A 14,563-nucleotide genomic window follows, 5' to 3' on the forward strand; every position below is an offset into this window, starting at 1 on the left:
TATTGATCATCATTAGGTGTCCAAAAATACCCTGTGGTGAAATGATGACATCACTTAGGCCACGCCCCCTGAGAACAGGAAGTGTCATGTTTTACTGTGAACGGTCGCTATCTTAGCCCTTTGACCTAATCAACATGAAACTGTGTCCAGAGACAGAAGACATGTTGGTGTGTTGTGGATCCAAGCCCTGACCGGCTGCGATGAAGCAGCTGGGTGTGGCGGCGTGGCGAAGTGACCTGTAAGGCCGATGCCATACGTTTGCTTCTAGATTCCACATGTTTCGACCGAGCTGCACCAAACTTGGCCTGACTCATCCTGGTGTGATACCTGACAATGCTATGTCATCATATTATGACGTCATCTAAGCCCCGCCCCCTCAGAATGAATTAGAGAGATCTTCTGTGTAATTACATAATAAACAGTCCATGTTCGTTGTTTGTAGGGCAATGCTGCCCTCTGCTGCCCACTGAAATAGTTTCATTATTTCAGTAATTCGACACCAGAGGGCAGCATTGCCCTACGGAATGACAGTTCAATGTTGAATTATAGAGGAAAAAATTAAATAATTTGTAATTCTAACACAAAAACTGACAGAGACACCAAAGTTTGAGTTATTGATCATCCTCGGGTGTAGAATAATATCCAATGGTCAAATGATGACATCACGAAGGCCACGCCCTCTGACAACAGGAAGTCTTGTATTTTACTGTGAACGGTCGATAGCTTCTGCACCAAACTTTGCACGAGTGACCCTGGTGGGATCCTTGACGACCCTATGTCATCATATTATGACGTCATCTAAGCCCCGCCCCCTCAGAACAGGAAGTGCCGTTTTGTTACTTGGAAAGCTCCGTTTATGGCTCTCTTGACCTAATCAAGATGATTCGGATGATAAACTCTGTCAATGCTCGCTGCTGGCTGAACCGTGTGGGCGTGGCCAAATGGCGAATATCAGTCCCTCGCCATATGCATACGTTTGGCTCTTATTCAGGCATGGATCATCCGATTGGCGCCAAACTGGATATGTATGACCTTTGTTCACCTCTAAAGAGCCCAATGGGTTTGAAATGTAATTTGGCTCCACTGCGCCCCCTAAGTTAATACATGGGTTGTATCTCCTCGACGCATCGACCGATCTGCGCCAGATTTTTCGACAGTCGTCGGGGAGCGCCGCCGAACGCATTCACGCCTGTCGCCCGGTGGACAGGCGGGGAAAACGCGCGACAGCTTCTGCGGCGGCTAGCGGGCGGCGATGCTGGAAACTGCGGCAGAGCCTCTGCGGTGGGGAGCGGGCTGCGGCTCTGGAAAACGTGCGAGAGCTTCTGCGCTGGCCGGAACCCCCGCGGTGGCCAATAGGCCGGAGCGGCGCTTGCTGCGAGGGCCGCCCGAGGCTGCTTGCAGCTTTAATTAGGCCCGAGCAGCAAAGCGCTGCGAAGGCCTATTGTATCTGTACTGTTTATTAGGCCCGAGCAGCAAAGCGCTGCGAAGGCCTATTGTATCTGTACTGTTTATTATTATTCTTATTATTCTTACCCCCCAAAGAGGCGCCTTTTTGGGGGCTTTATCATATTCAAAAACTCACCAAACTTGGCGGTCGCGACTAGGCGGTTTAAAAATTTTGAATTTTAAGGTCAATGCAAAAATCGCTAAAAAAATGGCTCAACGGCGCCAACTAGCAATTTTCAAAGGAAATTTTGCTATTCATTTACTTCATCGTAGAGACATGAAATTTGGTACACATGTAGAGCTCACCAAGATGCTCAGAATTAGGTATAGATTTAGAAGTGCAAATATCACAGGAAGTCCGCCATTTTGGACTGAAGGTCAAATTTGGACCCTGATTTTGACGTTTACAGCCTTCGTATTTGATCGAACTCCTCCTAGGGATTTTGATTGATCGGCTTCAAACTTGGTCAGTCTGATCATAAGGCATGTCTGATTTAAAGTTATCAAATTGGTGAGTTTTGGAGCATGTTGAAGGGGGGTTAGCAGGGGTCAAAGTTCACCTACTCGCCATGAAACACGAAACTCTTATATTTCCTATACAAAAACACAGAGAGGGACCAAACTTTCATTGATTGATTGTCATCGGGTGTCCTAAAATACCCTGTGGTGAAATTATTTTTTTAAGTAGGCCACGCCCCCTGAGAACAGGAAGTGTCATGTTTTACTGTGAACGGTCGCTATCTTAGCCCTTTGACCTAATCAACATGAAACTGTGTCCAGAGACAGAAGACATGTTGGTGTGTTGAGTAATCCAACCCCGACTGGCTGCGATGAAGCAGGTGGGCGTGGCGGCGTTGCGAACGCCGTCGAATTTCGTTTGGCTCTGAATTCCACAATTTCGGGTCCAGCTGCTTCAAACTCACTAGGATGGATCCTTATCCACCCACCGACAGGAATTCATAACAAAATTTGGTGGGCGTGGCCTAATTTCTCTATATCGACCCCTAGAGTATTTTAAATGAACAGCCCCATGCCATGCTTTATCCTAGAATTACGAAACTTGGTACACATGTGTATCTTGTCAGGACGTACAAAAAAGTCTCTTGGAGCCATGCTCTAAACCCAACAGGAAGTCGGCCATTTTAGATTGAAGGTCCATTTTGGACCTCGAGTTTGACGTTTACAGCCTTTGCATTTGATCGAACTCCTCCTAGGGATTTCGATTGATCGGCTTCAAACTCGGTCAGTCTGATCATAAGGCATGTCTGATTTAAAGTTATCAAATTGGTAACTGTATGAGCTTGCTGAAGGGGGGTTACCAGGGGTCAAAGTTCACCTACTCGCCATGAAACACGAAACTCTTATATTTCCTATATAAAAACACATAGAGGGACCAAACGTTCAGTCATTGATCGACATCGGGTGTCCTAAAATACCCTGTGGTGAAATTATTTTTTTAAGTAGGCCACGCCCCCTGAGAACAGGAAGTGTCATGTTTTACTGTGAACGGTCGCTATCTTAGCCCTTTGACCTAATCAACATGAAACTGTGTCCAGAGACAGAAAACATGTTGGTGTGTTGTGGATTCCAACCCCGACTGGCTGAGATGTAGCAGGTGGGCGTGGCGGCATTGCGAACGCCGTCGAATTTCGTTTGGCTCTGAATTCCACAGTTTCGGGGAGAGCTGCTCCAAACTCACTAGGATGGATCCTTATCCAGCCCCCGACAGGAATTCATAACAAAATTTGGTGGGCGTGGCCTAATTTCTCTATATCGCCCCCTAGAATATTTCAAAAAATCAGCCCCAAGCCATGCTTTAGCTTAGAATTACGAAACTTGGTACACATGTGTATCTTGTCAGGACGTACAAAAAAGTCTCTTGGAGCCATGCTCTAAACCCAACAGGAAGTCGGCCATTTTAGATTGAAGTTCATTTGACCTCGATTTTGACGTTTACAGCCTTCGTATTTGATCAAACTCCTCCTAGGGATTTCGATTGATCGACTTCAAACTTGGTCAGTCTGATCATAAGGCATGTCTGATTTAAAGTTATCAAATTGGTGAGTTTTGGAGCATGTTGAAGGGGGGTTAGCAAGGCTCAAAGTTCCCCTGTGATCGACTGTGTAATACAAAGGGCTTTGTCATGTGTAGGGCAATGCTGCCCTCTGGTGTCGAATTACTGAAATAATGAAACTATTTCAGTAATTTCAGTAATTCGACACCAGAGGGCAGCATTGCCCTACGGAATGACAGAGTTCAATTTTGATCGACTGTGTAATACAAAGGGCTTTGTCATGTGTAGGGCAATGCTGCCCTCTGGTGTCGAATTACTGAAATAATGAAACTATTTCAGTAATTTCAGTAATTCGACACCAGAGGGCAGCATTGCCCTACGGAATGACAGTTCAATGTTGAATTATAGAGGAAAAAATTAAATAATTTGTAATTCTAACACAAAAACTGACAGAGACACCAAAGTTTGAGTTATTGATCATCCTCGGGTGTAGAATAATATCCAATGGTCAAATGATGACATCACGTAGGCCACGCCCTCTGACAACAGGAAGTCTTGTATTTTACTGTGAACGGTCGATAGCTTCTGCACCAAACTTTGCACGAGTGACCCTGGTGGGATCCTTGACGACCCTATGTCATCATATTATGACGTCATCTAAGCCCCGCCCCCTCAGAACAGGAAGTGCCGTTTTTTTACTTGGAAAGCTCCGTTTATGGCTCTCTTGACCTAATCAAGATGATTCGGATGATAAACTCTGTCAATGCTCGCTGCTGGCTGAACCGTGTGGGCGTGGCCAAACGGCGAATATCAGTCCCTCGCCATATGCATACGTTTGGCTCTTATTCAGGCATGGATCATCCGATTGGCGCCAAACTGGATATGTATGACCTTTGTTCACCTCTAAAGAGCCCAACGGGTTTGAAATGTAATTTGGCTCCACTGCGCCCCCTAAGTTAATACATGGGTTGTATCTCCTCGACGCATCGACCGATCTGCGCCAGATTTTTCGACAGTCGTCGGGGAGCGCCGCCGAACGCATTCACGCCTGTCGCCCGGTGGACAGGCGGGGAAAACGCGCGACAGCTCCTGCGGCGGCTAGCGGGCGGCGATGCTGGAAACTGCGGCGGAGCTTCCGCGGTGGGGAGCGGGCTGCGGCTCTGGAAAACGCGCGAGAGCTTCTGCGGTGGCCGGAACCCCCGCGGTGGCCAATAGGCCGGAGCGGCGCTTGCTGCGAGGGCCGCCCGAGGCTGCTTGCAGCTTTAATTATTATTCTTATTTTTCTGCCCCCCTAAAGAGGCGCCTTTTTGGGGGCTTTATCATATTCAAAAACTCACCAAACTTGGCGGTCGCGACTAGAAAAATTCAAAATTTTGAATTTTAAGGTTGTCACAAAAATCGCAAAAAAAATTGCTCAACGGCGGCAACTAGCAATTTTCTGTTGACACAATGGTATGAACGTACTTCATCGTAGAGACATGAAATTTGGTACACTTGTAGAGCTCACCAAAAGACTCAGAACTTACATTTAATGTTATAAGCCAACTATCACAGGAAGTCGGCCATTTTGTATTGAAAGTCCATTTTTTACCTCGATTTTGACGTTTACAGCCTTCGTATTTGATCGAACTCCTCCTAGGGATTTTGATTGATCGGCTTCAAACTCGGTCAGTCTGATCATAAGGCATGTCTGATTTAAAGTTATCAAATTGGTGAGTTTTGGAGCATGTTGAAGGGGGGTTAGCAGGGGTCAAAGTTCACCTACTCGCCATGAAACACGAAACTCTTATATTTCCTATACAAAAACACAGAGAGGGACCAAACTTTCATTGATTGATTGTCATCGGGTGTCCTAAAATACCCTGTGGTGAAATTATTTTTATAAGTAGGCCACGCCCCCTGAGAACAGGAAGTGTCATGTTTTACTGTGAACGGTCGCTATCTTAGCCCTTTGACCTAATCAACATGAAACTGTGTCCAGAGACAGAAGACATGTTGGTGTGTTGAGTAATCCAACCCCGACCGGCTGCGATGAAGCAGGTGGGCGTGGCGGCGTTGCGAACGCCGTCGAATTTCGTTTGGCTCTGAATTCCGCAATTTCGGGCCCAGCTCCTCCTAACTCACTAGGATGGATCCTTATCCACCCACCGACAGGAATTCATAAAAAAATGTGGTGGGCGTGGCCTAATTTCTCTATAGCGACCCCTAGAGTATTTTAAATGAACAGCCCCATGCCATGCTTTATCCTAGAATTACGAAACTTGGTACACATGTGTATCTTGTCAGGACGTACAAAAAAGTCTCTTGGAGCCATGCTCTAAACCCAACAGGAAGTCGGCCATTTTGTATTGAAGGTCCATTTTGGACCTCGAGTTTGACGTTTACAGCCTTTGCATTTGATCGAACTCCTCCTAGGGATTTCGATTGATCGGCTTCAAACTTGGTCAGTCTGATCATAAGGCATGTCTGATTTAAAGTTATCAAATTGGTGACTGTATGAGCTTGCTGAAGGGGGGTTACCAGGGGTCAAAGTTCACCTACTCGCCATGAAACACGAAACTCTTATATTTCCTATACAAAAACACATAGAGGGACCAAACTTTCTGGGATTGATCGTCATCGGGTGTCCTAAAATACCCTGTGGTGAAATTATTTTTTTACGTAGGCCACGCCCCCTGAGAACAGGAAGTGTCATGTTTTACTGTGAACGGTCGCTATCTTAGCCCTTTGACCTAATCAACATGAAACTGTGTCCAGAGACAGAAGACATGTTGGTGTGTTGTGGATTCCAACCCCGACCGGCTGCGATGAAGCAGGTGGGCGTGGCGGCGTTGCGAACGCCGTCAAATTTCGTTTGGCTCTGAATTCCACAGTTTCGGGGTGAGCTGCTCCAAACTCACTAGGATGGATCCTTATTGACCCGCCAACAGGAATTCATAACAAAATTTGGTGGGCGTGGCCTAATTTCTCTATATCGCCCCCTAGAATATTTCAAAAAATCAGCCCCAAGCCATGCTTTAGCTTAGAATTACGAAACTTGGTACACATGTGTATCTTGTCAGGACGTACAAAAAAGTCTCTTGGAGCCATGCTCTAAACCCAACAGGAAGTCGGCCATTTTAGATTGAAGTTCATTTGACCTCGATTTTGACGTTTACAGCCTTCGTATTTGATCAAACTCCTCCTAGGGATTTCGATTGATCGACTTCAAACTTGGTCAGTCTGATCATAAGGCATGTCTGATTTAAAGTTGTCAAATTGGTGAGTTTTGGAGCATGTTGAAGGGGGGTTAGCAAGGCTCAAAGTTCCCCTGTGATCGACTGTGTAATACAAAGGGCTTTGTCATGTGTAGGGCAATGCTGCCCTCTGGTGTCGAATTACTGAAATAATGAAACTATTTCAGTAATTTCAGTAATTCGACACCAGAGGGCAGCATTGCCCTACGGAATGACAGAGTTCAATTTTGATCGACTGTGTAATACAAAGGGCTTTGTCATGTGTAGGGCAATGCTGCCCTCTGGTGTCGAATTACTGAAATAATGAAACTATTTCAGTAATTTCAGTAATTCGACACCAGAGGGCAGCATTGCCCTACGGAATGACAGTTCAATGTTGAATTATAGAGGAAAAAATTAAATAATTTGTAATTCTAACACAAAAACTGACAGAGACACCAAAGTTTGAGTTATTGATCATCCTCGGGTGTAGAATAATATCCAATGGTCAAATGATGACATCACGTAGGCCACGCCCTCTGACAAAAGGAAGTCTTGTATTTTACTGTGAACGGTCGATAGCTTCTGCACCAAACTTTGCACGAGTGACCCTGGTGGGATCCTTGACGACCCTATGTCATCATATTATGACGTCATCTAAGCCCCGCCCCCTCAGAACAGGAAGTGCCGTTTTTTTACTTAGAAAGCTCCGTTTATGGCTCTCTTGACCTAATCAAGATGATTCGAATGATAAACTCTGTCAATGCTCGCTGCTGGCTGAACCGTGTGGGCGTGGCCAAATGGCGAATATCAGTCCCTCGCCATATGCATACGTTTGGCTCTTATTCAGGCATGGATCATCCGATTGGCGCCAAACTGGATATGTATGACCTTTGTTCACCTCTAAAGAGCCCAACGGGTTTGAAATGTAATTTGGCTCCACTGCGCCCCCTAAGTTAATACATGGGTTGTATCTCCTCGACGCATCGACCGATCTGCGCCAGATTTTTCGACAATCGTCGGGCAGCGCCGCCGAACGCATTCACGCGTATCACCCGGTGGACGGGCGGGGAAAACGCGCGACAGCTTCTGCGGCGGCTGGCGGGCGGCGGTGCTGGAAACTGCGGCGGAGCTTCCGCGGTGGGGAGCGGGATGCGGCTCTGGAAACCGAGCGAGAGCTTCTGCGGTGGCCGGAACCCCCGCGGTGGCCAATAGGCCGGAGCGGCGCTTGCTGCGAGGGCCGCCCGAGGCTGCTTGCAGCTTTATTAGGCCCGAGCAGCAAAGCGCTGCGAAGGCCTATTGTATCTGTACTGTTTCTTATTATTATTATTACGATTCTGCCCCCCTCTTCGTGTGCCTTTTTGGGGGCTTTATCATATTCAAAAACTCACCAAACTTGGCGGTCGCAACTAGAAAATTTAAAAATTTTGAATTTTAAGGTTGTCGCAAAAATCGCAAAAAAAATTGCTGAACGGCGGCAACTAGCAATTTTATGTTGACACAATGGTATGAACGTACTTCATCGTAGAGACATGAAATTTGGTACACCTGTAGAGCTCACCAAAAGACTCAGAACTTACATTTAATGTTATAAGCCAACTATCACAGAAAGTCGGCCATTTTGTATTGAACGTCCATTTTTTACCTCGATTTTGACGTTTACAGCCTTCGTATTTGATCGAACTCCTCCTAGGGATTTCGATTGATCGACTTCAATCTCGGTCAGTCTGATCATAAGGCATGTTTGATTTAAAGTTATCAAATTGGTGAGTTTTGGAGCATGTTGAAGGGGGGTTAGCAGGGGTCAAAGTTCACCTACTCGCCATGAAACACGAAACTCTTATATTTCCTATACAAAAACACATAGAGGGACCAAACTTTCAGTGATTGATCGTCATCGGGTGCCCTACACTACCCTATGGTCAAATGATGACATCACTTAGGCCACGCCCCCTGAGAACAGGAAGTGTCATGTTTTACTGTGAACGGTCGCTATCTTAGCCCTTTGACCTAATCAACATGAAACTGTGTCCAGAGACAGAAGACATGTTGGTGTGTTGAGGATTCCAACCCTGACCGGCTTTGACATAGCAGGTGGGCGTGGCGGCGTGGCGAAGTGACCTGTAACGCCGTTGCCATACGTTTGGCTCTGAATTCCACAATTTCGGGCCCAGCTGCTCCAAACTCACTAGGATGGATCCTTATCCACCCACCGACAGGAATTCATAACAAAATTTGGTGGGCGTGGCCTAATTTCTCTATAGCGACCCCTAGAGTATTTTAAATGAACAGCCCCAAGCCATGCTTAAACCTAGAATTACGAAACTTGGTACACATGTGTATCTTGTCGGGACGTACAAAAAAGTCTCTTAGAGCCATGGTCGAAACCCAACAGGAAGTCGGCCATTTTAGATTGAATTTCATTTGACCTCGATTTTGACGTTTACAGCATTCGTATTTGATCGAACTCCTCCTAGGGATTTCGATTGATCGGCTTCAAACTCGGTCAGTCTGATCATAAGGCATGTCTGATTTAAAGTTATCAAATTGGTGACTGTATGAGCTTGCTGAAGGGGGGTTACCAGGGGTCAAAGTTCACCTACTCGCCATGAAACACGAAACTCTTATATATCCTGCACAGAAACTCACAGAGACACCAAATTTTCAGTTATTGATCAACAATAGGTGTCCTAAAATACCCTGTGGTGAAATTATGACATCGCTTAGGCCACGCCCCCTGAGAACAGGAAGTGTCATGTTTTACTGTGAACGGTCGCTATCTTAGCCCTTTGACCTAATCAACATGAAACTGTGTCCAGAGACAGAAGACATGTTGGTGTGTTGTGGATCCAAGCCCTGACCGGCTGCGATGAAGCAGCTTGGTGTGGCGGCGTGGCGAAGTGAACTGTAACGCCGATGCCATACGTTTGCTTCTAGATTCCACATGTTTCGACCGAGCTGCACCAAACTTGGCCTGACTCATCCTGGTGTGATACCTGACAATGCTATGTCATCATATTATGACGTCATCTAAGCCCCGCCCCCTCAGAATGAATTAGAGAGATCTTCTGTGTAATTACATAATAAACAGTCCATGTTCGTTGTTTGTAGGGCAATGCTGCCCTCTGCTGCCCACTGAAATAGTTTCATTATTTCAGTAATTCGACACCAGAGGGCAGCATTGCCCTACGGAATGACAGAGTTCATTCCGTAGACAGAAGACATGTTGGTGTGTTGTGGATTCATTAGAGAATCAAGGTTCTCTAATCAAGAGAACCTTGATTAGGCTCTCTTGACCTAATCAAGGTGATTCTGTGTTGGATGACAGATAGGAAGTTGATCTCGCTTGCTTTAAAGTGCCAACAGTTTTCAATGGCGGCAACGCCGTTCGTATACGTTTGCCTCTACATTCCACATATTTTGACCGAGCTGCATCAAACTTGGCCTGAGTGATCCTGGAGGCTTGCCCGTCAATCCTACGTCATCACATTATGACGTCATCTAAGCCCCGCCCCCTCGGAACCGGAAGTGCCGTTCTTTTCCTTGGAAAGCTCTGTTTATGGCTCTCTTGACCTAATCAAGTTGATTCTGTGTTGGATGACAGATAGGAAGTTGATCTCGCTTGCTTTAAAGTGCCAAGAGTTTTCAATGGCGGCAACGCCGTTCGTATACGTTTGCCTCTACATTCCACATCTTTTGACCGAGCTGCATCAAACTTGGCCTGAGTGATCCTGGAGGCTTGCCCGTCAATCCTACGTCATCACATTATGACGTCATCTAAGCCCCGCCCCCTCGGAACCGGAAGTGCCGTTTTTTTCCTTGGAAAGTTCTGTTTATGGCTCTCTTGACCTAATCAAGGTGATTCTGTGTTGGATGACAGATAGGATGTTGGTCTAGCTTGCTTTAAAGTGCCAAGAGTTTTCAATGGCGGCAACGCCGTTCGTATACGTTTGCCTCTACATTCCACATATTTTGACCGAGCCGCATCAAACTTGACCTGAGTGATCCTGGAGGCTTGCCCGTCGATCCTACGTCATCACATTATGACGTCATCTAAGCCCCGCCCCCTCGGAACCGGAAGTGCCGTTTTTTTCCTTGGAAAGCTCCGTTTATGGCTCTCTTGACCTAATCAAGATGATTCGGATGATGAGCTCTGTCATTGCTCGCTGCTGGCTGAACCGTGTGGGCGTGGCCAAATGGCGAATATCAGTCCCTCGCAATATTCATACGTTTGGCTCTAATTCAAGCATGGATCATCCGATTGGCTCCAAACTGGATATGTATGACCTTTGTTCACCTCTAAAGAGCCCAACGGGATTGAGATGTAATTTGGCTCCACTGCGCCCCCTAAGTTAATACATCGGCTGTATCTCCTCGACGCATCGACCAATCTGCACCAGATTTTTTGACAGTCGTCGGGGAGCGCTGCCGAACGCATTCACGCGTGTCGCCTGGTGGACGGGCGTGGAAAATGCGCGACAGCTTCTGCGGTGGCTAGCGGGCGGCGGTGCTGGAAACTGCGGCAGAGCTTCTGCGGTGGGGAGTTGGCTGCGGCTCTGGAAATCGTGCGAGAGCTTCTGCGGTGGCTGGAACCCCCACGGTGGCCAATAGGCCGGAGCGGCGCTTGCTGCGAGGGCCGCCCGAGGCTGCTTGCAGCTTTAATTATTATTATTATTATTATTCTTATTTTTCTGCCCCCCTAAAGAGGCGCCTTTTTGGGGGCTTTATCATATTCAAAAACTCACCAAACTTGGCGGTCGCGACTAGAAAAATTCAAAATTTTGAATTTTAAGGTTGTCACAAAAATCGCAAAAAAAATTGCTCAACGGCGGCAACTAGCAATTTTCTGTTGACACAATGGTATGAACGTACTTTATCGTAGAGACATGAAATTTGGTACACTTGTAGAGCTCACCAAAAGACTCAGAACTTACATTTAATGTTATAAGCCAACTATCACAGGAAGTCGGCCATTTTGTATTGAAAGTCCATTTTTTACCTCGATTTTGACGTTTACAGCCTTCGTATTTGATCGAACTCCTCCTAGGGATTTTGATTGATCGGCTTCAAACTTGGTCAGTCTGATCATAAGGCATGTCTGATTTAAAGTTATCAAATTGGTGAGTTTTGGAGCATGTTGAAGGGGGGTTAGCAGGGGTCAAAGTTCACCTACTCGCCATGAAACACGAAACTCTTATATTTCCTATACAAAAACACAGAGAGGGACCAAACTTTCATTGATTGATTGTCATCGGGTGTCCTAAAATACCCTGTGGTGAAATTATTTTTTTAAGTAGGCCACGCCCCCTGAGAACAGGAAGTGTCATGTTTTACTGTGAACGGTCGCTATCTTAGCCCTTTGACCTAATCAACATGAAACTGTGTCCAGAGACAGAAGACATGTTGGTGTGTTGAGTAATCCAACCCCGACCGGCTGCGATGAAGCAGGTGGGCGTGGCGGCGTTGCGAACGCCGTCGAATTTCGTTTGGCTCTGAATTCCACAATTTCGGGCCCAGCTGCTCCTAACTCACTAGGATGGATCCTTATCCACCCACCGACAGGAATTCATAACAAAATTTGGTGGGCGTGGCCTAATTTCTCTATAGCGACCCCTAGAGTATTTTAAATGAACAGCCCCAAGCCATGCTTAAACCTAGAATTACGAAACTTGGTACACATGTGTATCTTGTCGGGACGTACAAAAAAGTCTCTTAGAGCCATGCTCTAAACCCAACAGGAAGTCGGCCATTTTAGATTGAAGTTCATTTGACCTCGATTTTGACGTTTACAGCCTTCGTATTTGATCGAACTCCTCCTAGGGATTTCGATTGATCGGCTTCAAACTCGGTCAGTCTGATCATAAGGCATGTCTGATTTAAAGTTATCAAATTGGTGAGTTTTGGAGCACGTTGAAGGGGGGTTAGCAAGGCTCAAAGTTCCCCTGTGATCGACTGTGTAATACAAAGGGCTTTGTCATGTGTAGGGCAATGCTGCCCTCTGGTGTCGAATTACTGAAATAATGAAACTATTTCAGTAATTTCAGTAATTCGACACCAGAGGGCAGCATTGCCCTACGGAATGACAGAGTTCAATTTTGATCGACTGTGTAATACAAAGGGCTTTGTCATGTGTAGGGCAATGCTGCCCTCTGGTGTCGAATTACTGAAATAATGAAACTATTTCAGTAATTTCAGTAATTCGACACCAGAGGGCAGCATTGCCCTACGGAATGACAGTTCAATGTTGAATTATAGAGGAAAAAATTAAATAATTTGTAATTCTAACACAAAAACTGACAGAGACACCAAAGTTTGAGTTATTGATCATCCTCGGGTGTAGAATAATATCCAATGGTCAAATGATGACATCACGTAGGCCACGCCCTCTGACAACAGGAAGTCTTGTATTTTACTGTGAACGGTCGATAGCTTCTGCACCAAACTTTGCACGAGTGACCCTGGTGGGATCCTTGACGACCCTATGTCATCATATTATGACGTCATCTAAGCCCCGCCCCCTCAGAACAGGAAGTGCCGTTTTTTTACTTAGAAAGCTCCGTTTATGGCTCTCTTGACCTAATCAAGATGATTCGGATGATAAACTCTGTCAATGCTCGCTGCTGGCTGAACCGTGTGGGCGTGGCCAAATGGCGAATATCAGTCCCTCGCCATATGCATACGTTTGGCTCTTATTCAGGCATGGATCATCCGATTGGCGCCAAACTGGATATGTATGACCTTTGTTCACCTCTAAAGAGCCCAACGGGTTTGAAATGTAATTTGGCTCCACTGCGCCCCCTAAGTTAATACATGGGTTGTATCTCCTCGACGCATCGACCGATCTGCGCCAGATTTTTCGACAATCGTCGGGCAGCGCCGCCGAACGCATTCACGCGTATCGCCCGGTGGACGGGCGGGGAAAACGCGCGACAGCTTCTGCGGCGGCTGGCGGGCGGCAGTGCTGGAAACTGCGGCGGAGCTTCCGCGGTGGGGAGCGGGCTGTGGCTCTGGAAACCGAGCGAGAGCTTCTGCGGTGGCCGGAACCCCCGCGGTGGCCAATAGGCCGGAGCGGCGCTTGCTGCGAGGGCCGCCCGAGGCTGCTTGCAGCTTTAATTTAAATTTCTTATTCCAAAGGTGTTTATCTCAGCCCCGGTTCCAGGCGGGTTTAACAGGGCTTATTTTGGGGCGGGGGGGCAAAATGAATCTACGTAGCAATAATAATATGACTTAAGTAAAAGAAAAAGGTACAGTGCAGTAAAACTACTCTTATAAGTACCTTCCAAAAAGTTACTCAAGTGAATGTAACAACTACTACCCACTTTTGAACATAGACAACATCGGTAGCCTATAGACTATTTGTTATCTTTTAGCTATCATTACCTGCATCCAACAGCATCACTCGACTCAGTCGGTTAGTTTAGGGGGAAAAACTGTGCAAAGTATTTTGCAAGATGTTATATTGGATATAAGTCACTCCATTTTTAGGATTAAAAATGATGGCTCTCATGTTAAACTAGTTTGGATTTCTGCCCACGTTGGTATGAAAGGAAATGAGTTGGCTGATAGTTTTGCTAAAAGAGTGCTGCAAAAAAAGAATATTGTTGATTTAAATATTAAAATAAGTTAAAAAAAAAATGAGGTAAAGAATATTATTAAAATGTATATCAAGAAGAAATGGCAAGAACAGTGGGATAGAGGAGGCAATGCTAAGTTTTATTATACTATCCAAAATAAAGTTGGGGAATTAAGGAAATGTAATAGAATTAAAAAAAAAGAAGAAGAAGATGTTATATCTAGAAAAAGGTTTGGACATACAGGATTAAATAGTACTCTTAAAACAATTAATAAGCATAGTACAGGTTGTTGTAATTATTGTGGAAAATTAGAA

Source organism: Xiphophorus hellerii, chromosome 22 (genome assembly GCF_003331165.1).
Source record: "Xiphophorus hellerii strain 12219 chromosome 22, Xiphophorus_hellerii-4.1, whole genome shotgun sequence".
Taxonomy (NCBI): Eukaryota; Metazoa; Chordata; class Actinopteri; order Cyprinodontiformes; family Poeciliidae; genus Xiphophorus; species Xiphophorus hellerii.